This window comes from Pinus tabuliformis, chromosome 1_1, assembly GCF_031772625.1.
Source record: "Pinus tabuliformis cultivar Carrire ecotype Pingquan chromosome 1_1, CPIR1, whole genome shotgun sequence".
In the NCBI taxonomy this organism is placed as follows: domain Eukaryota; kingdom Viridiplantae; phylum Streptophyta; class Pinopsida; order Pinales; family Pinaceae; genus Pinus; species Pinus tabuliformis.
Window position 1 is genome coordinate 534,243,575 of NC_142297.1, and position 23,070 is coordinate 534,266,644.

The 23,070-nt window shown below is 38.8% G+C and overlaps 1 protein-coding gene and 1 pseudogene across 1 annotated transcript in view; one reads left to right on the forward strand and one right to left on the reverse strand.

Annotated features, from left to right (window-relative positions):
- LOC149214143 (uncharacterized) overlaps positions 1 to 23,070 on the forward strand; it is a 138,038-nt gene that overhangs the window by 51,059 nt on the left and 63,909 nt on the right. The gene's annotated exons all lie outside the window — the stretch shown is intronic.
- On the reverse strand, positions 17,801 to 18,995 carry LOC149214144 (uncharacterized; annotated as a pseudogene).

Sequence of the window (23,070 nt, forward strand, 5' to 3'; positions counted from 1 at the left end):
TGAAGATATAAGATGTGAAGCAACCATACTCCTTTACATAAAGAAGGGAAGTGATGCGAATTCTTCTCTTGGCACCTATACCTCTGTGATGTAGCTAACCATCTCTATGAACAAGCTCATTCACTAAGTAAGACGTCTTCCTACAACATTCGATCTTGTTAGGTCAAACTTACCTCTGGAATATTCGAGTGAACATGATATTGAATACTAAATCCCTTCAGGATTCATCTTTAGGATCAGTATGAAGAAAATCAGAGTGCAACGTCTCTCACACATAGAGATTGCATTGAAGACATATATTAAGGATCATCCCTATGACACGAATGAAGGACGAAATTTCTGTAAAGGACAAAATTATGTCACGAGTGCTCATCATGTGAGTTGTACTCTGTGGAACTTCTGAAGTGAACAAACAATATAAACTATCAGAAAAATAGAAGCCGAACAAGAAAGCCTATTAGTAAGCCACAGAAGGGACGTTACTAAGAAACAAATACGAGCTACAAGAATAAGCATTCATAATGATGTCAATCTACATAACATCCAAACTTTTGCACAACAATATAGTCTACATTATTCTCGATGGCAACACTCTTTTGAAGCACTCGAAGATTACTCAAATAATGTGAATTAGGAGGAACTGTATACAAGGAAGAGTATAAGTTCATCGTTGTGTAATCCATTAATGCAAAGTCCTGAGGTTTGATCTGGAGAATAGAAGTCTACCATCAAGATTGTAAGATTCACAATTGATGTTGAAGTTGACCTCGATACACATCTTCATGGAGTACAGAACTATATTTGAAATATTACATTGTCAATGGTATGGTGGAAAGGAATTGAAACTAGAATCTGAAAATTTGGAGCACATAGTTGAGGCACAATTGTATGAAGCAGTCATACTACCCATAACTTCCTTCCTATATGTAGTATAAGGACTAATCACATCAATAAAGCGGACCTGATTGAAAGGAACCACTTGAATGGAACCAAGAAAAACCATGCAGCTCAACGAAAATTCCGAGGTTGAAGGAGTTGGGGCACATTTGTTGAAGAATGTTGGCACTTGACAATTGAAAAGGATGGAATATTTGCAAATAAGAGATAAGGTATGTATAATTCTTGTGTGCATTTTATAAGTTGATGAAATTAAGTTCACTAGGTTTTGGTGATAATCATCTTAGTAAAATGGTTTCTATAAGTATAGATTAGAGACAGTGACATATAAGAGATTGATATGTTAGCACACCAAATTACATATGATGTCTAGGTCTTGTGATCAAGAAATGAAATTAATAAAATGCTTGTCAACAGTGTCACTAGGGTTTGGAAGCTAATCCATTTGCATGCTTGTAGAATTTGCAATTTCTAAGCAACTAAGGTTGCAATTCCCAAGGTCGCAAATCTTGAGACCTCGAAGGATCTAGGGTTTTGCAACTAACTCTCTAGTGTGTTTGTAGAACTTTGCAATTTTAAAAGTGGAAGGCCTTGAAGATTTTGGTATCTAGGGTTTGTAAACCCTAGCATAGTTTGGACTAAAAGGAACCCTAGGAACAAAACCCTATCTAATCATTTCTGATATAAAAGGTATATCTAATCCTTGATGATTATGGCATTGTGTGAACAGGTCCAAGATGAAGAGAGAACTAACCTTCCTCAAAAGATAAGTGTTCTACATCTTCTTAAATACTACGAATGCTATCGTCTTTGTACCTTTTCCTTTTTGTTCTTTCATAGTCTTCTAACAAAATTTGTAGGTCGAAAGAAGAATTATCTAAAATTGACTAATAGTTAGAAAATTTGGAAGAACATGGCAAAGCATGAAGATTAACCAGGAAGAAGAAGTCGATTAGATGGCATAAGTTCACTTACCTCAGCCAATAAGGAGAAATTAGATCTTGAATGGATATAATGCTACTTGAAGTTTGGCAAGAAAAACACTGAGAAGCTTGTGATCAAGAGAAGACGATAGTTCTAGGGCAATACTCGTTAGAAAGAAGTTAAAAATATTGTTGTACATGTAGTTGATTTGTTCTATCTAGGATTGATAATACTAATGATGATATAAATATTACTGATGATTGGAAGTTGATATAATTTCTTGGAAAAGTGTGAAAGAAAAACTTTGTTATGAAGAAAGAAGATGTGAATGCGTGTGCAATCATCTGTAAGTTTGGCTCCATAAGATGACTAATGAACCACTTGATGACATGTTGAAGCTACATGAAGATTAACAAAGATCAAATAAGGTCAAAGCTCATTATGGTGTGATGCAAATAGGAGCCGGGCAACTACAGCAAGATATCAATGGAAGAACACGTAGCCGATGCTTTGATGAGTATTTTTTTGAGACAAGCTTAGGATTGTTGTTGTTCCTCCCTATTTGAGAGGGAGTGAAGATTTTCTCCCTCGTTGAGAGAGAGTTAGAGTGGACACTGTATTCTCCACGTGTCATGCACTATCGCTAAGGCTAACAGTCGGAAGCCTAGTGAAGGCAATGATAGGGAGAATGGAAGATTGTATAAGCATCTGGGACCGATATTCTTTGAGAATTGGGTATCTGAGAAAAGAGTAGTCCTGGGGACAAATATTCTTTGAGGATTGGGAATCCAAGATAAGCATAGTCCTATGAGGACATACCTGGTGAACCTCCGGGTGGGGTATGTGTTTGGAGAGAGGCGGTGGTGATGTCGAAATTTATGCCTCCCTACATTGTGCTTTGATCTAGTGGAGAGATAGAGCTTGTCAGTCAAGGCCTTGCTATGTTTGACAATGATGGTTATGATGATGATGCCTATCAATCTGAACCCTTATGAGAATATTTCAATTTGAGAATATCCTATTGTGCCATTATGAATACCTTCCTAGTTAAGAGGGAGTGTTGAAAATGTAACTAGTGTCGGTCTTCATAATGTAAATTTTCATAATTAATAAATTAATTATTTTTACTAGCATGATCTTTTTCATGCTAAGATTTATTTATTTTTCAAGCATGGGTTTCATGCTCAAGTCAAATTATTATTTTATTCAAACATGTTCTTCATGCTCATTATTAGTTGTATTGGTCAAAGTCAAAGACTTATTCATAGCCTAGAAAAAGAATCTTCAAAAGATGTAATTTGGGTCAAATTCACCTCAAGAAGCCAATCAACCCTACCCAGGAAAAGACACCTATTCTATCACCTTTGGACAAGTATCAATAAAAGTCAAGTTGAGGTCATTTTTCTTTCCCCGTAAAATTCTGACAATCGATAGATCTTGAGAACCAAGCAGCTTGGGAAACGAATCGAGTTTGTCCATCGATATAGGATTCGTAATCAACCCTTTTGCTCGATAAAATAGTGGCCGCCAAGGTCTCAAGAGATTTCTTTATCTGTCGGATGCACTCGGCCATATCTACAACTCCCATAGGAGTTGTAGATACATAAGGCATTCCAAATTCCTTATTCAAATACATCGCTGTCATTAAGCCCACTTCACGATAAGGAATTAAATTGAACCGAGCTTTCGGTAAATTTTTCGGATCCTCTACAGATCCTCCTTCAGGAATTATTTGATTAATTCTGATGTCCAGATCTTTTAATAAACGTCTCAACTCACGACAATCATGTCGATTATGAAAACCCAGAGTAAGAATCCCAATTATATTTACAGTGGTGCATCTATTACGAATTGATTCAATGTATGGGATTTCTCCAAATAATATCGAACTACCTGTTCCAAAGTTCTATCCGTTGCCTGAATTTCATTCACTTAATAATGATCCACATCCGCAAAAATGACGTTGCAATCGGAGATTATGGATGCTCTATCCACAAAGTTTTTTAAATCCTCTTGCAAGATACTAGAGGTACATGTAGGTGTTAATATTATCAGATCGGGACCTTCCTCCTTATCTTTTCGAATAATATGATCCACAACTCTTTTTCGAGATTCACGTGCTAGTACGTGATGATCTACTATACTAGCAGTTGCAGGAGTAAAATTTCTTTCCCGTTCTAACATAGAACGCATTACATTAAAATAATCATCTCCTAGAGGAGCATGCATAATGGCATGGACATTTTTGAATGAACTAGCTACTCGCAGAGTTCCAATATGAGCAGGACCAGCATACAACCAATGGGCTAATTTCATAAATTGAACCTTATCTCAAATTGATCCGTATTCCCATCTTGCACCACAAATATATCCCTTTATCTCTTCCCTATGGTAATCACATTCCCTTCTGATAAGTATGGTTAAATTATGATAAAAAGGAAAACAAAGTTGGATCTTTTATGAAAGAAAAAAGGGAAGAGCGAAGGAAGGGAAAACAGGAACCAATGAAATAAGTCTGGGACGGAAGGATTCGAACCTCCGAATAACAGGATCAAAACCTGCTGCCTTACCGCTTGGCCACGCCCCATTCCCATCCTATTTCCCTATTCATATGCTAATGAATACTTATATCAAATTTTTTGTCAACCCATTAGTATCCAAGATTCATTAGATCAGATCTCAATTGGGGAAAAGAATTTTGTGGATATTTCAACAAAATAGGTTATTGATGGAATTGGACATAATAGGAGAAACAGAAAAAGTGACAAGAATATCCATTCATTGATAATTTTCTATTAAATTGGGTAAAATGTTGTATGTATGAAAGAATCATCCCTTCCAACCCCAAGTCCGGTCAAACTTGCCGAAGAGCTTCGATCGATTCGATCAATCAAAGACTTTTCTGGCTTTACCCCCCCCCTAATTTTTATTGGAGAATAAAAATGCCAGTTATGTTCAATATTTTTCTAGATGATGCCTTTATTCATTCAAATAATCCCTTTTTTGGAAAATTACCTGAGGCTTATGCAATTTCTGATCCAATTGTCGATGTAATGCCAATTATTCCTGTTCTCTCTTTTCTCTTAGCCTTTGTTTGGCAAGCTGCTGTAAGTTTTCGATAAAAAGTATCCCCTTTTTTCTTTTTCAAGTTTTTGGGTCGCTGTCATTGATCCAATTTTTGTATAACTCTTTCCATTTTTTTGTGACAAAAGTTCTATCCCTGCTCCACCCGACGATACCAGATTCAGATACCTTATCTGCTCTCGGATAAAAAGTTTTCCACTCACCTTCATCAATTCCTTCCGATCCCACCGTTCACTTTGGATCGGGCTATTGGGTCACGTATTGATATGATCACCAATGACTTATTTTCATAAATATTCAATAAATATCTAGTTGATCCAAAAAAATAAGAGGGAAAAAAGACCATTTTGAAAACAAAGAGAAAAATTATATCCTTCTTTCAAATTGATTTTCACACGTGATTCGGAGAAATAATTTCGTGATTCGTAACAATAATACTATTGTTTGGTATTCAAGTATCCATATATGGTACAAAGATTGATGATCTATTCTGTTGTACTTATAATCAGGATTCTGGAGATTACGTAATGCTTACTCTTAAGCTGTTCGTTTACGCATTAGTGGTATTTTTCATTTCTCTTTCTATCTTTGGATTTCTATCGAATGATCCATGACGTAAAGAATAGTGAAAAAAGTCTCTAGGTTAATGGGTCTTTTCCGTTCCGTAGAAAGATTCGGGGTTATTCGTTTTCAGGATCAATAGTGGATGAACAGAGAGAGAGGGATTCGAACCCTCGGTACGGATGATCCATACTACGGATTAGCAATCCGCCGCTTTGGTTCGCTCAGCCATCTCTCCAAGATGGAAGAGTTCATGTGTAACAAAATGAATGGTGGAGTAAAGGTGTATACCATAGTATGTACAGATTGTATCGGCAATATAATGAATATTGCCATTATTCAGTTGGATAAAGAACAATCCAGTCAATCGTATTGTTCATTTCGTTAAAAATAGTTCTGTATGACTGATTTTTTCTGCTTTTCTTGGGCTGGCCGATGGCCAGGCCAAGAAAAGCAGAAAAAATCAGTCATATAGTGCTTGACCTAATTTGAGAGCTAGAATACCTGCTGTAAAAGCAAGAAAAAAAGCTATCAAAAATTTAACCTCTATTACCATATCTTCATTCCCTCCCCAATCAGTTTGATTAAATGCGTTACATGGATTAGTCCATTTATTTCTCTCCAGTATCAAATTTTATTATCTAGATATTGAAGGGTTCTCTATCTATTTTATGTATTATTGTAAAGATATCAGTTGCTCAAGGCCATAGGTTCCTGATCGAAACTACACCAATGGGTAGGAGTCCGAAGAAGACAAAATAGAAGAAAAGTGATTGATCCCGACAACATTTTATTCATACATTCAGTCGATGGAGGGTGAAAGAAAACCAAATGGATCTAGAAGTTATTGCGTAGCTCACTGTTTTGACTCTGATGGTTGTATCGGGCCCTTTAGTTATTGTTTTATGAGCAATTCGCAAAGTTAATCTATAATTACAATGAGCCATCTCCGGAGATGGCTCATTGTAATGATGAAAACGAGGTAATGATTGATATAAACTTTCAATAGAGGTTGATTGATAACTCCTCATCTTCCTATTGGTTGGACAAAAGATCGATCCATATGTTACAATCAGATCGTGGCAGGTATAGTTTAGTGGTAAAAGTGTGATTCGTTACATTATCAACTCGAATAGTTGAAGGATCTTTTACATGGATCTTTGATCCATCTAAAGCTCTATTTCCAGATAGGTTCAAAACCTTCCCTATGAATACCCAGGAATAGCATACCTTCTCGTAATCTGGGTCTGAAATGATGAAAGATAAACACATTTTTGGTTCCAAGATAGCGACACAGAATGTTTGAAAGGTTAGATAAATTACAGATCTATGGGGAAGATATTTTTTCATCGTGACTAAACCTTCAACTTATGGATGGAAGGACCCCAGGTTGAAGCCGAATAGCTATAGAACTATGACTTTGGTTTACTTGGGTTATCGGCATTTCGTTCGAGCTCGGTGGAATTTGTTCTCTTAGGGATTAGAATCAGTAGAAATAGGGAACGAAGTAACTAGAAAGATTTGTGATTATTTTAAACTTTTCAAATTTATCTTTCTATCAGGATCATCTAGAAAGTGAGTAAGTATTCTACGATTTTGGGCCCTTCACTAAAAAAAAGAGAATAAACTGACGTAGATGCCATGGGTACGATAATAAGGTTTTTTTTTAGAAAAAAAAAAGAGGAGAAAGAAAGGAATTGAAAATTCCTTTAAAAAAGATTTGATATAAATACTCCGCTTCTTCCCTCATACCGCTCTCTATCTCCCATGAAGGAGCCGAATGACATGAAATTCTCATGTTCAGTTCTGAATTAAAGACATCGAATAATCAATGTCGACTATAACCCCTAGCCTTCCAAGCTAACGATGCGGGTTCGATTCTCGCTACCCGCTAACAGATATCTACCTATTCTATATCTATCTAGATAGATATAGAATAGGTAGATATAAAGTGATTATGTATATAACATAATTTCACGATTCACTCGAAATCAAGTAATGTGAAATAGATTCCACTCTTTTCCTATCCTATAACCTCAGTGTGAATAAAAAGGTAGATCGGGACAATGTATGCCAAAGAGAATTCAAATAAAAAAAAGGGAAGAGAAAAAAAAGAGCATCCATCGTCTAATGGATAGGACAGAGGTCTTCTAAACCTTCGGTATAGGTTCAAATCCTATTGGACGTAATACTCTTCAATTGTTATAAATTATTGTGCAATGTATTGGATTGGAATGGAACAAATTCTTTAGTTCTTTTTACTGTTCTGAATAATTCCACCAAATGATCAAATATTCATTTTTTTTCTTGAAGTAAAAAAAGTTCAGTATGTTCCTTAAGAGCCTCTTCTAGAAGGGCTTTCGCTTCTTCTGTAAATATACCAGTAGAACGTATAATTTCTCCGAACTGAGGTTTATTTTTTATCAAATAAAAGCGTAACCCAAGGAGAAATTTTCTCACCTGTGCTATTTCGAATATATCTAGGTATCCATTTGTTTCGGTATAAATAGTAGCTATTTGTTCTTCTACAGTCAAAGGAGCCGACTGAGATTGTTTGAGCAACTCACGTAATCGTTGACCCCTCGCCAATTGAACTTGAGTAGCTTTATCAAGATCGGAAGCAAATTGTGCAAAAGCTTCCAACTCTGCAAATTGAGCTAACTCTAATTTCAACTTTCCAGCTACCTTTTTCATAGCTTTTATCTGAGCCGCAGATCCTACTCTAGAGACGGAAATACCCACATTAATAGCAGGTCGGATCCCGGGAATAGATCGGCCGATGAAAATATTTGTCCATCGGTAATGGAAATTGCATTAGTGGGAATATAAGCTGAAACATCTCCAGCTTGAGTCTCAACTATTGGTAGAGCAGTAACACTCCCCTCACCTAACTGGGAACTTAATTTAGCTGCTCTTTCCAAGAGACGGGAATGCAAATAGAAAACATCTCCCGGATAAGCTTCTCGGCTAGGTGGTCTTCTTAATAGAAGAGACATTTGTCGATAAGCTTGTGCCTCTTTGGAGAGATCATCATAAATGATTGATGTGTGTTGTTTTTTATACATGAAGTATTCAGCCAAAGTTGCTCCTGTATAAGGGGCGAGATATTGTAATGTAGCGGGAGAATCCGCAGTTTCCGCTACCACAATGGTATATGCCATTGCGTCACGTTCTCGGAATGTATTAACTACCTGAGCCACGGAAGAAGCTCTTTGACCAATTGCTACATAGACACAGATTACATTTTGACTCTTTTGATTAAGAATAGTATCTGTAGCTATTGCTGTCTTGCTGGTCTGTCTGTCCCCAATAATTAATTCTCACTGACCACGCCCTATAGGAATCATAGAATCAATAGCAATAAGCCCCGTTTGAAGAGGTTCATATATGGAACGTCTTGATATAATACCTGGAGCGGGAGATTCAATCAGTCGAAATTCGGAAGCTGAAATTTTACCCTTACCATCAATGGGTTGGGCTAGAGCATTTACAACATGACCCAAATATGCATCACTTACTGGTATCTGAGCAATTTTTCCTGTTGCTCTCACGGAACTACCTTCTTGTATCATCAAGCCATCGCCCATTAATACAGCTCCAACATTATCCGATCCCAAATTTAGGGCAATGCCTACTGTACCATCTCCAAATTCCACTAATTCCCCTGCCATTACTTCATCAAGACCATGAATACGAGCAATGCCATCTCCTACTTGAAGTACGGTGCCAAGATTACCAACTCTTACTTCGTTGTTATATTGTTCGATCTGTTTCCGTATAATACTACTAATTTCGTCGAGTCTAATACTTCCCATTAGCACTTATTAATTATCTGTTCAGAAATAGGTCCTTAACCTTTTTAATTATCTATTGAGAAATAGGACCTATAACAACTAATCATTTGTGTTCATCATGGTTCTAAGCAGGCCAATATTGTGATCGATCGTACGTAAATGTAACTCAGTATTCAAACGACTATTCAAAGTTCCTATAGCTCTTCGTAAAGCTTGGCGAGAAACTAGTTGTCGGATCTGGTCAAATGCTCTTTGCTGTTCGGAGTAAATCGTCTCATTCTTGGGATCCTCTAATTGTTCCAAATTCTCAGAAGCAGTATTGAGGAGATCCTCTTTCTCTCGTTCTATTTGGGAGTTTCCATTTACCTGGATTTCGTCCGCTATCATTTCCACATTCCTTAAGCAAGCCCGAGCTTTCTCGAGCTGATCGATAGCTCCTTTACATAGTTCTTATGAATTTCGAATAGTCTCCAATATTTTCTGTTTACGGTTATCTAATAGATTACTTAATGAAAGTAGATTATCTATTCACAAATTTCACGAATTCATAATCTCTTCCCAAACCGAACACGAATCTTTCGATTCATTTGGCTCTCCTGCTCAGTGCTTTTTTATTCCCCAGGAACGTATATGTTCCCTTCACACCAAGCTTGCCCTTTCCGTTCCGTTTACGGAAGATTAGAATCAATTTATAAAAGACCAAGATCTCCGAAGGGCTCTTCCAGCAAAAGGGATTTGCAATTATCAAGAAAGTTTTATGTTGTTTTTGTTTCCCCTTTTCTCTCCTCTTCTTCCCTCGTGAAAATTGAATCGTTCCATTCAATCAATTAATTTGTGCCTCCTCCTTTTTGTTCTATCGAATAAATTCCCTTCTGTTTAGGTCGTCAGTTCAGCATTGGAACTAAAATTGGATGGGAGATTGGGACTATTTTTCAGTAAATAGATCAAATTATTCCATTGATATGAATGTTATATATCGGATCAATCTCCAACTATGCCTTTGAATCCATCTCATCTTGACATAGTGGTGGAAAGAATACCCAGTTAGTTGTGCTTAGACTTCAAACAGTTCAGCTTTAACCATTCTAGTGGTCCTTCCTCATTGGTTGTTATAAACTAAGAGTTCATTTCCCAATCAATTACGAAATGCTATAGTTCTTCGCTATTCCCCATTTGGAAGTAATTCGTTGAGATTATGCACTTTTCTATCTCCAAAGTGCAGTTGGTTGGGCCCAGCCATATTATTTGAATATACAACTCGCACACACTCCCTTTCCAAAATAGATCAGTACACTAAGCACCACACTTGAATTTATTATACTTGTTTCTAAAATATTGGTATTTGATCTGAAACCCCCAGCGGAAGGCCAATAACTCAAGGAAATGAAAGGATCAATTACATTTTTCATACGCTCTCCCCTCATAGATAAGGATATGTTCTACAGAATTTTGTTATTTTCTTATTTGATCCTATCTAGTTCTGGATAATAATATTTGGGATACTTAACTTAGTCCCAGGTCTTTTATAAGGATAAAAAGAATTTGCTTTCCCTATCCACTCCCTTCCCTGCCGCACGCGTCATGAATCTTTCTGACCGAAGTATAGTTATAGGAAGAATAATTCATTTGCTAATTATTCAGATCACCCTCTCCTGCAGTTTAACAAGTAAATTATTGGAGAAATACTAATGTAATGACGAGGTGTAGGGATTTTTTTTTTCAGGATTAAACAAAGGGATTCGTAAATAGAAGCGCTAGGGCGACAACTAGTCCATAAATAGTTAAAGCTTCCATAAAAGCTAAACTTAGCAGTAAGGTACCTCGTATTTTACCTTCTGCTTCTGGTTGTCTCGCAATACCTTCTACAGCTTGGCCCGCAGCAGTGCCCTACAGATAATCCAGCAGCAATAACGGAAGCAGCAGAAATTAAGGGATCCATGGTAATCTCCTCTTACTAAGGTTGGGAAATAGTTGATAATACGACAGTTTCATCTATTGAGTGTTCACCAATGGTAAAATTATGGAACGATTTCTTTCGAACAACTAAGAACAAAAATATTGATTGATGATATCAAAGTGATAATATCAACGAATAGGGTATCCCTTATGCAAATATTTCATCATAAAAAGATTTATTCTTCATAATATTCAAAATAAAGATTCCATTTTATTGGGCATATGAATTCTTATCACGGAGAGAGAATAGATTGCGTAAGAGCCTATAAGTCATTATATATCACATCTATAGATGTGATATTAATCCATATAATCTATAAGGCTTATAATCAATATAAATGGATTACTATATGAAACGAACTATATACAAAGTAAACACATTCGAAAAAATCCTCCCCTTAATGGGAACAAAAATTTAATCGTTCTACGCCGGTACATTCTTTACTCAAACAACTCCGATTAGTGAACCTGTTCGATCCTATTATCATATTTCTATACAAATGGACCAATCGGATCCACTCTATCTGGAGATCTAATGGACAGAAGTAGTTAACTGATCTTAAATCTTGTTACCAAGCTCTTTTTACTAAGAAATCTGATTTGCTTCTACCATACATATCAAGTCATGCGTTGGTACGATACTTAGAAAATATTCTGTCTGATTGGACAGTGATTTAATGATGACCCTCCATGGATTCACCTATATAAGCTGCAGCTAGAGTTGCAAAGATCAGAGCTTGAATACCGCTCGTAAATAATCCCAGGAACATTACAGGTATAGGAACTATTAAAGGTATCGGAGAAACAAGAACAGCAACTACCAATTCGTCAGCTAAAATATTTCCAAAAAGTCGAAAACTAAGTGATAAAGGTTTTGTAAAATCTTCTAAGATGTTAATTGGTAAAAGTATTGGGGTTGGTTGAATATATTTACCAAAATAACCTAACCCCTTCTTTGTAAGACCTGCATAGAAATATGCTACTGACGTAAGTAAAGCTAGAGCAACCGTAGTATTAATATCATTTGTAGGTGCAGCTAACTCCCCCTGAGGTAATTTTAGAATTCCCCAAGGAAGAAGAGCACCTGACAAGTTAGAAACAAAGATAAATAGAAACATAGTTCCAATAAAGGGAACCCAGGGACCATATTCTTCCTCCCCGATTTGAGTTCTGGTCAAGTCCCGAAAAAATTTGAGAATATATTCAACAAAATTTTGACCACCGATAGGAATGGTTTGTGGATCTCGAACAGCTATGGTAGCTGAACCTAATAAGACAGCAATTACAACCCAAGAAGTTATAAGTACCTGTCCATGAACTTGAAACCCCCCTATTTGCCAATAAAAATGTTGACCCACCTCCACACTGGATATCTCATAGATATGATTCAGTGTGCTAATAGGAGATCGTACGATATCCATATCCATATTACCCCCTTGTAAAGATGAACTTAAAGAAGAAAATAAATTATTTTTGTCAAATGAGAGATTCCTCAATTATTTCACTCTCATCAGAATTTTTGATGTCACGAGATAATAAAAAGGGTATTCCATTAAGAATATTTTTCAATTTGGAGTAGCCAACCAAATCAATAAATGAAATTCCCTCTTACGAGATCTTGGATGGAATAGCAGCCAACTCAGTAAATCCTCAGGTCCTCCCCCCCCCCCTTTTTTTATTTTTTTTATTACTTTCTATTAGCCCTTCATATAGCTATAATGACCTTAATGCCCTTCCTTCGCAAATTGCTGACGTTAATCTATTCAGGATCAATTGGATTGAAGCTATACCATCATCATTGGCTGGAATTGGGATATCCACGAGATCTGGATCACAATCTGTATCAACCAAGCAAATTGTCGGAATACCCAAAGTTCTACATTCCCCAAGAGCAATGGATTCTAACCGTTGATTGGTAATTATAGCAATATCGGGTAAGCTTGTCATATATCTAATCCCACCTAGATATTTCTGCAATTGGTCTAATTGTCTCTTGAGCATAGCTGCTTCTTTTTTTGGAAGTTGATTGAATCGTCCTGTATCTTGTTCTTTTTTTAAATCCTTGAACTTCTGAAGTCTCGTCTCTGTAGTAGACCAATTAGTTAACATACCACCAAGCCATTTTCTATTTACATAATGACATCGAGCTTCTGTAGCAGTTGATGCTACTAAATCAGTTGCTTGATATTTCGTACCGACTATCAGGAATTGTTTTCCTCTACCTGCTATATCAAACAACAAATCACAAGCTTCTGATAAAGAACGAGCAGTTTTAGCCAGATTTATAATATGAGTATCTTTACGCTCTGTAAAAATGTAAGGTGCCATCTTAGGGTTCCATTTCCTAGTTTTATGCCCTAAATGAACTCTTGCTTCCATCATCTCTTCCAAATCAATGTTCCAATATCTTTTGCTCATTCTCGTTCGCTTTCCTCCCCAAAATAGCGAAATAAAATGTATCGTAATATCTAATTATTCCAACGGAATCAATTGCATCTCAAAGATTGCCTGTCTGTCTAGTACGTGATAGAAACGTTCTCACTGATAGAATATTTGATATTCTTCCTATTATAGAAGAGATATTCATGAACATAACAAGAAATCTATTTCTCAAGACTATTTTAATTGCTGTTTTAATATATTGTGATATTTGTGAGAATTGTCTTGAAAGGAAAAAAAATCTACTTTGTCATGATGAAATAAAATGTCCTTCACTTTGTTGCTAAATAGATTCCTATTCCCTATTCTTGGATCTATTCCGTTTCGTTTCCCTGAAAGGTGAATATGTTGCCCAGTACTGGCAGGTATCATCCCCCTGAGAATAACATTTTCCTTCAAGCCTTTCAACCAATCGATACGACCTTGTAGAGCAGCTTTAGCTAAGACCCGAGCAGTTTCTTGGAAACTCGCTTTGGATATAAAACTTTGAGTATTCAGAGATGCCCTTGTTATTCCTAATAACATGGTTTGATAGTAGATTGCCTCTTCCAGAGCACGATTCATTCTCTGTGCTCGTGATAATACAATGAGTTCCCCCGGTGAAAAAACATTAGTCGTTCCATCTTCTGAAATTAAGACTTTCGATGTCATTTGGCGTACAATAACCTCTATATGCTTATCACCAATTCGTACCCCTTGGGATCGGTAAACTTTTTGAATCTGATTGACCAAATGAATCTGACTTTGTTCCATAGTTATCCTAGCGCTTATGAATAATCCCCAAAGACTTCCAAGAAATCTTGTCATATCTCCGGTCCAATTTTCAAAACTTTCTTTCAGATTCATCGATATTGAATTATTCAAACGGGCTTCTGACAATTGTTCAACTTTAGGAAGACCTTGAATTATATCACGAATGGGATGGCAATGGCAGCCTAGCGAGAAGCCAATTCACGTCTAATGTCAAATTTTGTGGGAGTATAAATACAATTCTGATTACACGAGAATATGTTAACACTTCATGGCTCCTATGTACACTTTCATTTTCTGCAAGCCCGCTCAATGCATGACTGAGAAGGCTATGCAACTGATAAGCACGATAGGGGACTGGTATGTAACAGAAAATGGCACCTATATCAGGGTATTTGGAGCTACTAAAGCTCCACATCTGTTACCCAAATTGATCCCAGATAAATTGGCCATCCAAGAGGTGGCATACCAAACTTTATTGCGCAGAGTCGGAGCCTCTCTGGCCAGGGATAAGAAGGCCCCATGGCCCGCTTTGCCTTTGTACATAGGTTATTATGGTCTGGGAAATGTTAAGGCTGCCAGAGAAGAAGGAGAGGCACTAGCCTCTTACCACTTTGGAGAGGAAAGATTTAGAAGACATGACCCTCATAGTGTCACGCCATTGTTCAATATGCAAGTACATGTGGCCTTATCATAATGAAATATGGCAGGAAGAGGAGTTATACCGAAGAGCAAAATCATATGAAGAAGTGTCAGTGAGGCTCGGTAGCAAAGGCAAAGGAGCACAAGACAAGTCAGGACGACATGGCAGAACCAGACAGGGACACATGGACTCCGGGTAGACACCATATCACTTGCCACGTAAGCAAGTGACACGTGGCATCTCACGTCAGCAGAAAAGGTTATCCCTATATTTGTTCCCCTCAAAGAGATAGCGAAGATAAGGTCCTCACCCCGAGACGGTCAGGTAGGACCAGTGAAGGAGGGGTTCCATATCCATTAGTAGGGAAGGAAGTACTACCAGTCGAAGGAGTACCAGTGGAAGTAGACTTATCCAAAGCCAAGGGTTCAGTTTCATTCTCTCCATTGATCCCAAGCCTTATCCAAGTCGAGTGAGTTTGCCGAGGAGACGCAGGAGATAGCCAAGGAAGTCTTGGTTCATGAAGATAGAACCTGGAAAAATGCCAGGAAAGAAAGTAAGTCTAGGGTGCTGCTGGTCATTCTTTATATATGTAATTACGCTTTAGCATCGTATGGGATCTCCGCTCTCATAATGGATCGTACCAGAATCTCGTATATAGAGAATTTGAAAACATGACTATCAATTAAGGGCCATTCAAATACTTTCCTGGGGCTTCTCTTTGAGGGGAAGAAATATGAGGGATAACCAACCCTCCCTTCTAGCTCTTTGAGGGGAAGAAATCTAGTAGAGGGTCCTGGTCTTACCATTCTAAGGCCTGTCTCTCCTTATTCCTTATCGATCGTGCGAACTAAGGCAGTGGGTATTCATTACAGTAAGGCCCAGGTTGGGACCCTAGCTCAAAATATCAGGTTCAGCGCATCCAGCCAGACTGTACGGTTTACCATTCATAGTAAGGCAGGTAAGGTAACGTTATCACAAAGGCAGGGAGACAGGTGGAGTAGTGGATGATCATCTTCTAGATGCTAATCTTTTCATGGTTTAAGCTATCCCCAATTACCTAGAATAGATTGCTCTGTTTCTTATAAAAGGTTAAGATCGGCAATAAGAAACTCTGACCTTTAGAATTGAGCTCGGCGATAAGCACTATTCCAGACACATATAGGAACAACCCAAGTCACTTGGCAAACGTACCTCGGCAAACATCATTGAACAGCTAAGAACAACTAAGGTCCTGTTCTATCCTATAAAGAAGGTTGAAAGTAAGGTCTTAAGGTAAGGTCCTAACCTTTAAGGTCCATCTATTCTATAAGGTCCTAAAGGCCCTATATGTAAGGTAAGGCTATAAGATAAGGAAGGATAAGGTAAGGAAAGATCTATCTCTCTAGGTAAGGCCTCACTTACCTACTTGACTTGGCTGGAAACATATACACAAATTCCCGTATTCGCCGAGCTATGTCTTGCTAACCAAGATTACCCCTCCCCCTACACATACTGTGATCAATGAAAATGAGTGACGACTTAAGCGTATATAATATGACGGACCCATTAACAGCTAGCAAAAGAGCTCTCTCTTAGGATCAGTTACTGCTGCTAGAAGGTTGGCTAAAGTGACCATGCATAATGACATATATAATATATGCGTTGTCTGCTAAGGCATAATTTGCTAAGGCATAATGACATATATAAAGGATGATGGACACACATATCTCATTCATGATTGGATCATGAATGAAAGGGACATATATCCTTCATTACGTGATGACATATATAATGAATGACTGGATTCGAGAGTGTAATTACATATATAATAGCAATATTTTTTGTCTTATCTCTGACTTTATTATACGTAATTACGTATATAATAAGGGTTCATAGGGTTCCCATTAGATCTTTCCATCTTCCTTCCCCTCAGCGGGAAAGCAACTTCTTACCTTTTTTCCTCTCCCTCTCAACGGTCGAGCCCTCTCCTTATTAGTCGAGCGTTCGTTACCTCACCCTGCCGGGGGCATCCTCTCCTGTTAGTCGAGCATGCTTACACATCCTCTGGAATTTGGTCGAGCCTGCTAACGCATCCTCCAAATATCCTCTTTTGGCCATGAAAAGTGATATTTCTATCATAATGAAATCATTCCCGTATCTATTCTGTCAATCATTTCTTTATCCATTCTATCTCTAGTTACCGAAATGATACAAGTCATTATTGATTGGTCCTGAGTTAGCTCTGATCAGCTTAGTCCCCCTTTACGACTAATAGAGAATGGGCAGTAATAAATATAGGTAAGGTTCTCCTTACCTTTCACCTTTCAGGACCTTACTGCCTGAAAGGACCAACCCAACCCTTCTCACTCTTTAGGGGGAATAAATCATAGTACCTTTCCCTTCTAAAGAAGGGCAGGACCTTACCGCCCGCCTGAAATCTATTCCCGAACCTACCTCAATTTCAACCGATAAGTAAGCTAACTTTCGATCGATATTTCCCCACAAAACTGAGCTGAGTTATTGGCATTGGCACTAGCATTAGCACTAGCATTAGCCCCTGTTTGATTCGTTATTATTAGCAAGCAAAATTGAGCTATCCGGATCAATCACGGATGGATGTCACGAAGCTCCCTTCTACCTACTCCATTTTTGTGACAGGGATGCTCCTCCCATGCTACTGCTGAAGAACCAAATTCATGTCACTCTTCGATTGATTTTTCATCGATTCATTCACACACACATTTCTTTATTTATTGTAGGGGCTGACTGCCGGCTAGAAGCTGTATGAGTGGTAACGTCCACGTACAGCTCAGTGAGAAGGTGGACGGAAATGGCCTTGTTTTACCCTACTCTCGTCTTCGATGGGGTCTGCTCCTCCTTTTCTAGGGGAGTATGCCAATATGATCTTAATGAGGTGCGGAGCTTTGCATCTGACATTCGTTGGGCCTCTGCCTGCGGGAGCCAGCGTCCCCGGGCCTTATCTGACTGAGTAGAGCTCTTTGAGGGGAATAAATCAAGGTGCCGTAAGGCCTAAAGACCATAAGGAACGTAGTCGCTCGACCATAAGGATGCTACAGCAGGCTCGACTGATAAGGCTGCCATCACCGGCAAGATGCGTAAGCATGCTCGACTGGCCGCCATCGGCTCGACTGTTAGCCCCCCCACCCAATAAGTAAATTGAAACTTTAGTTGCTCGACCATAAGGTCCGTCAGGGGCTCGACTGATAAGGAGAGGATGCTACAGCAGGCTCGACCACATTAACCCTTATCTAACGAACGAAGAAGTCATCTTTTCATATCAATACTTCAGACAATAAGCCAGGCCTTTAAAGGAAGGATATATTATTTGATTCTGGGAATCTTGGTCTGGGGTAAATCCTGCGGTAGGTAAGGTCCCCGGCCTTATCCGGTCCTGAAAGGCCGGCCTTACTGGGTTGGTCCTGACTGCGCCAGTCAACCCAGGAGCAGTAAGGCAGGTAAGGTCCTGTGCCGGCCGGTCTTACGCTAAATCAGAACCTTTCAGTTTGAGGGGAAGAAAATAGTATCCTGACTATGCTGGCCCTAGATTGATTCCCTCAAGGGTTGCTTCGTAGAGCAAGCGAAAAGAAGAACCAGGACCTTTTTTTGCAGTAAACCCCTCTGGGCGATTCGGAGAAGACTAGTGGTAGGTGGTCCCTCGAAGCTTTCGGAGAAGGGTAACCTAGTGTGTAAGCACAACAATGAAGGCGAACCCTCGGACGACCAATCTAAGATTAGGGGGGAGATCCCAAGTAGTGGTGACCTTGTAACTCTTCCACCTATGCATGTACCGAATGCTCATATGGGGAAGTGCACTCCTGGGTCTGGAACCAGGGAGGGTTGCTCCGATAAAGACTTTGTCGTCCACTCCAGGGGGTGCGGACACACCTGCGCGGATTGCAAGTGACGGTGACAAGAATGGCGGGGAAGTGAAAAGTACCCGACGACATCCAGGGATGAATGTAGACCCATCGGACAGGGATAATCATTCCGGTCCCGCGGGAGGATACTCACTCATTTATTATGAAGTGGTAGAACCAGTGGCCCTATCACTGGCAGGAGGCGAAGTGCACCCACCCATTGACTGCCTGCTGCTATTGCGAAAACAAGGTGCCGTAAGGCCGCTCGACCATAAGCCCCCCCACCCAATAAGTAAATTGAAAGGATTGCTCACTCATTCATATGGGTGAGGAAGGATGGCTTGCTCGACAATAGGTTCTTTATTGCTCACCCATCAAGGGTGAGGAGGGCAAGGAAGGAACTAGTCTCTTGAAAAGGGAGAGGATGCGCAAGCAGGCTCGACCACTATTTACCCACCCACCCCAATCCCCTGAGGCTGAGGTTTTTCTTCCTTGATGCTTATTGGGTGGCCGCTTGTTGGAAATAATACTGAGAGGGGGGGGGGGTGAATCAGTATTATCTAACTCTTTTTCAATATATTTATACTTTGAATTATTGTATGTCAGTACCATAAAATAATGAGCATGAACAAGAAAAACAGATAGTCACACCAAAGAACACCAGATATAAGGTGGAAACCCAATGTGGGTGAAAACCACCTGCTGCAATATGTCTCCATATTCTTTCAATTAGAAACTCCTTTTACAATGATTTTGTACTGGTGCAGTCCTTTACCAGTACGCACGCTGCAACCTGCAGAGAGCTACAACTCTCTCTCCTGGAAGGGAGTTACAACCCCCTACTTCTTTTCTTTCAAGGACCACTTTTCATAAATTTTCAGACTGGATCCATGAACATCAATCAATCATCAAGTATATCTGCATCAAACAATCTCCTTTTCCCAATTAGCACTGAATCAAGTAAACACTTCTCTGACAGTTGTACCCAGAACACAGTAACAGTAACCACACACTAAATTCTGAACCCAGAATACTGCAGCAATAGACAGAGGCAGCTAGATCATAATTTAAAGATATACGCTACTTCAACAACCTGAAACCTGCGTGCAGATCTATAAAGGATAATTCCTTCTTTCAAATATTCAGACACTAATTAACCCAGATTGTCAGATTTATAGATCAAGCATGCGCCTCATATAACAGATCAAAATCATACAAAGATACTATTATTCAAGCATAAAGATTATGACCCATCAATAGAACTTATCCTTCTTTATGCGCTAAGGTTCCTCCTTCATTCAGATCCAGATCTGCACCATAACCCAATCACAAATATTTCAGATCTAGCACTTATTAGATATTCAATTCATTCGATGATGCTTTGCCAAATGATCTTCTTCCTCTTATATAGTCTTAGGCCTTTCACAATACCACGGTCCAAAACCATAATAACACAATACCACGGACCCAATACTTGGGATCAACACTTTTGGATGCAATACCACATACCAAAACCATAGGATAAAAAACTGTCGGACTAATACCATGAACCAACCATGAAAGTGCGTGAGATCGACACTTTTGGATGCAATACCACGGACCAAAACCATAGGATCAAAAACTATCAGACTAATACCATGAACCAACCATGAAAGTGCGTGAGATCAACACTTTTGGATGCAATACCACGGAACAAAACCATAGCATCAAAAACTGTCGGACTAATACCATGAGCCAACCATGAAAGTGCGTGAACTTTTCTCTTCATGAAAGGAACTTTTCTCTACATGAAAGTGCGTGAACTTTTCTCTACATGAAATAAACTTTTCTCTGCATAAAAGTGCGTGAACTTTTCTCTACATGAAATAAACTTTTCTCTGCATAAAAGTGCGTGAACTTTTCTCTACATGAAATAAACTTTTCTCTGCATAAAAGTGCGTGAACTTTTCTCTACATGAAATAAACTTTTCTCTGCATAAAAGTGCGTGAACGTTTCTCTACATGAAAGAAACTTTTATCTGCATAAAAGTGCGTGAACTTTTCTCTACATGAAATAAACTTTTCTCTGCATAAAAGTGCGTGAACTTTTCTGCACTATAATTTATCATCTGAGATGAGTGGGTTGCCATCAAGTACAACATATGTATCATAATGCCAACAATCTCCCCCTTTGGACTTGATGGCAACAACAACCAATCACTCTCCCCCTTTGACATCAAGGGCAAACCAAGATAATCTCTTTCCTAGAGAAACATTCTGCTGCCCATACTCCCCCTGAGTATCTGCTGACATCTCTGAAAGAGCTCCCCCTTTGTATATGCCAAGGTGTACCACTCTGTCCATGCTTCCTCTGAGTACATGCTGAAGTCTCTGCTCTACTGAAGTGTGTTGTTCATGCTCCCCCTGACTATAAGCAAGGTCAATAACTGATAGCAGCAGCATCTGATAATCACCATAAATGACCATGAAAGAGATAGAGACATATTGCAGCAATATTCCTTCTGTCCTTCCTCCATAATGCCAACAATGCATTATATGCTCCCCCTGAACTTGTGCCATTCGATCTTTGACCAATCCGCAACTCAGCAAATGTACGCATATACCCCAGATGAACCTTGCGTACAACCAACAATCAGAAGAGAGTCAACAACAAGATGATGCATCAACAACCCCCAGCTTTTGCCTGAGGTATTCAAAGGTCTCCCTGGGCAATGGTTTGGTGAGTATATCAGCAACTTGTTCCTTAGAAGGAACATACTCCAACTTGACCTTTTGTTCAAGCACTTGTTCTCGGAGAAAGTGATATTTGATTGGTATGTGCTTGGTCTTTGAATGCATGACTGGGTTCTTTGAAATGCTGATTGCACTTGTATTATCACATAAGATGGAGATAGGTGGTGTACAAGTGATTTGAAAATCTTGCAAGGTCTGCATCATCCAAAGGAGTTGAGTGCAGCAAGATGCATCAGCCACATATTCCGCTTTAGCGGTAGACAAAGCAATTGAACTCTGTTTCTTGCTGAACCAAGATACTAATTGGGAACCCATAAAGAATGCACCACCACTTGTGCTCTTCCTGTCATCCACGCTTCCGGCCCAATCTGCATCTGTATAAGCATGAAGTGTGAGATCTGTATCTCTAGGATACAATAAGCCATAGTTTTGAGTCCCTTGAAGATATTTGAAGATTCTCTTCACTGCCTGAAGATGAGTTTCCTTTGGATTTGTCTGAAATCTTCCAACTATTCCCACTGCATGCATGATGTCTGGTCGGGTACCTGTCAAATAAAGTAGACTTCCAATCATAGATCTGTAAGTTGGTTGATGCACTGCTGCTGATTCATCATTTGCACTGAGGTTACATCCTGTGACCATGGGTGTACATACTGGTTTTGCTTCTTCCATACCATATTTCTTCAAAATCTGCTTGAGATACTTGGTTTGAGACAAGAAGATCCCTCCTTCATTTTGTTGGATTTGCAAACCAAGAAAATATGTCAATTCTCCAAGCAAGGACATTTTGAATTCTTTTTGCATCACCAAGGCAAAGCTTTGACTCATAGATTCTTCATTGCTGCCAAAGATAATGTCATCTACATACACAACAAGTATTAGCAATTTGTCATTTTCAATTTTTATATAAAGATTGCTATCTGCTGATCCTTTTGAAAAACCTTGTTGATGAAGATATTTGTCCAAACGATAGTACCAAGCCCTTGGAGCTTGTTTAATACCATAGAGAGCCTTTTTCAATCTGCATACAAGATTTGGATCATTTCCAAGAATGAAACCATCTGGCTGCTCAATGTATACTTCTTCTTCTAAGTCTCCATTTAGAAAGGCTGATTTCACGTCCATTTGAAATACTTTGAACTTTTGAAAGCTTGAGAGAGCAAGGAACATTCGGATGGCCTCAAGTCTTGCAACAGGAGCAAAAGTTTCTTCAAAATCTATTCCTTCTTGCTGCGCATACCCTTTACAAACAAGTCTGGCCTTGTTTCTAATTACTTCCCCATTTTCATTCAACTTATTTTTGAAGATCCATTTTGTCCCTATAACATTCTTATCCTTTGGTCTAGGAACCAACTCCCAAGTGTTGTTCTTTTCGATCTGCTCAAGTTCTTCATCCATTGCTTTGACCCAACATTCATCTTTGCATGCCTCT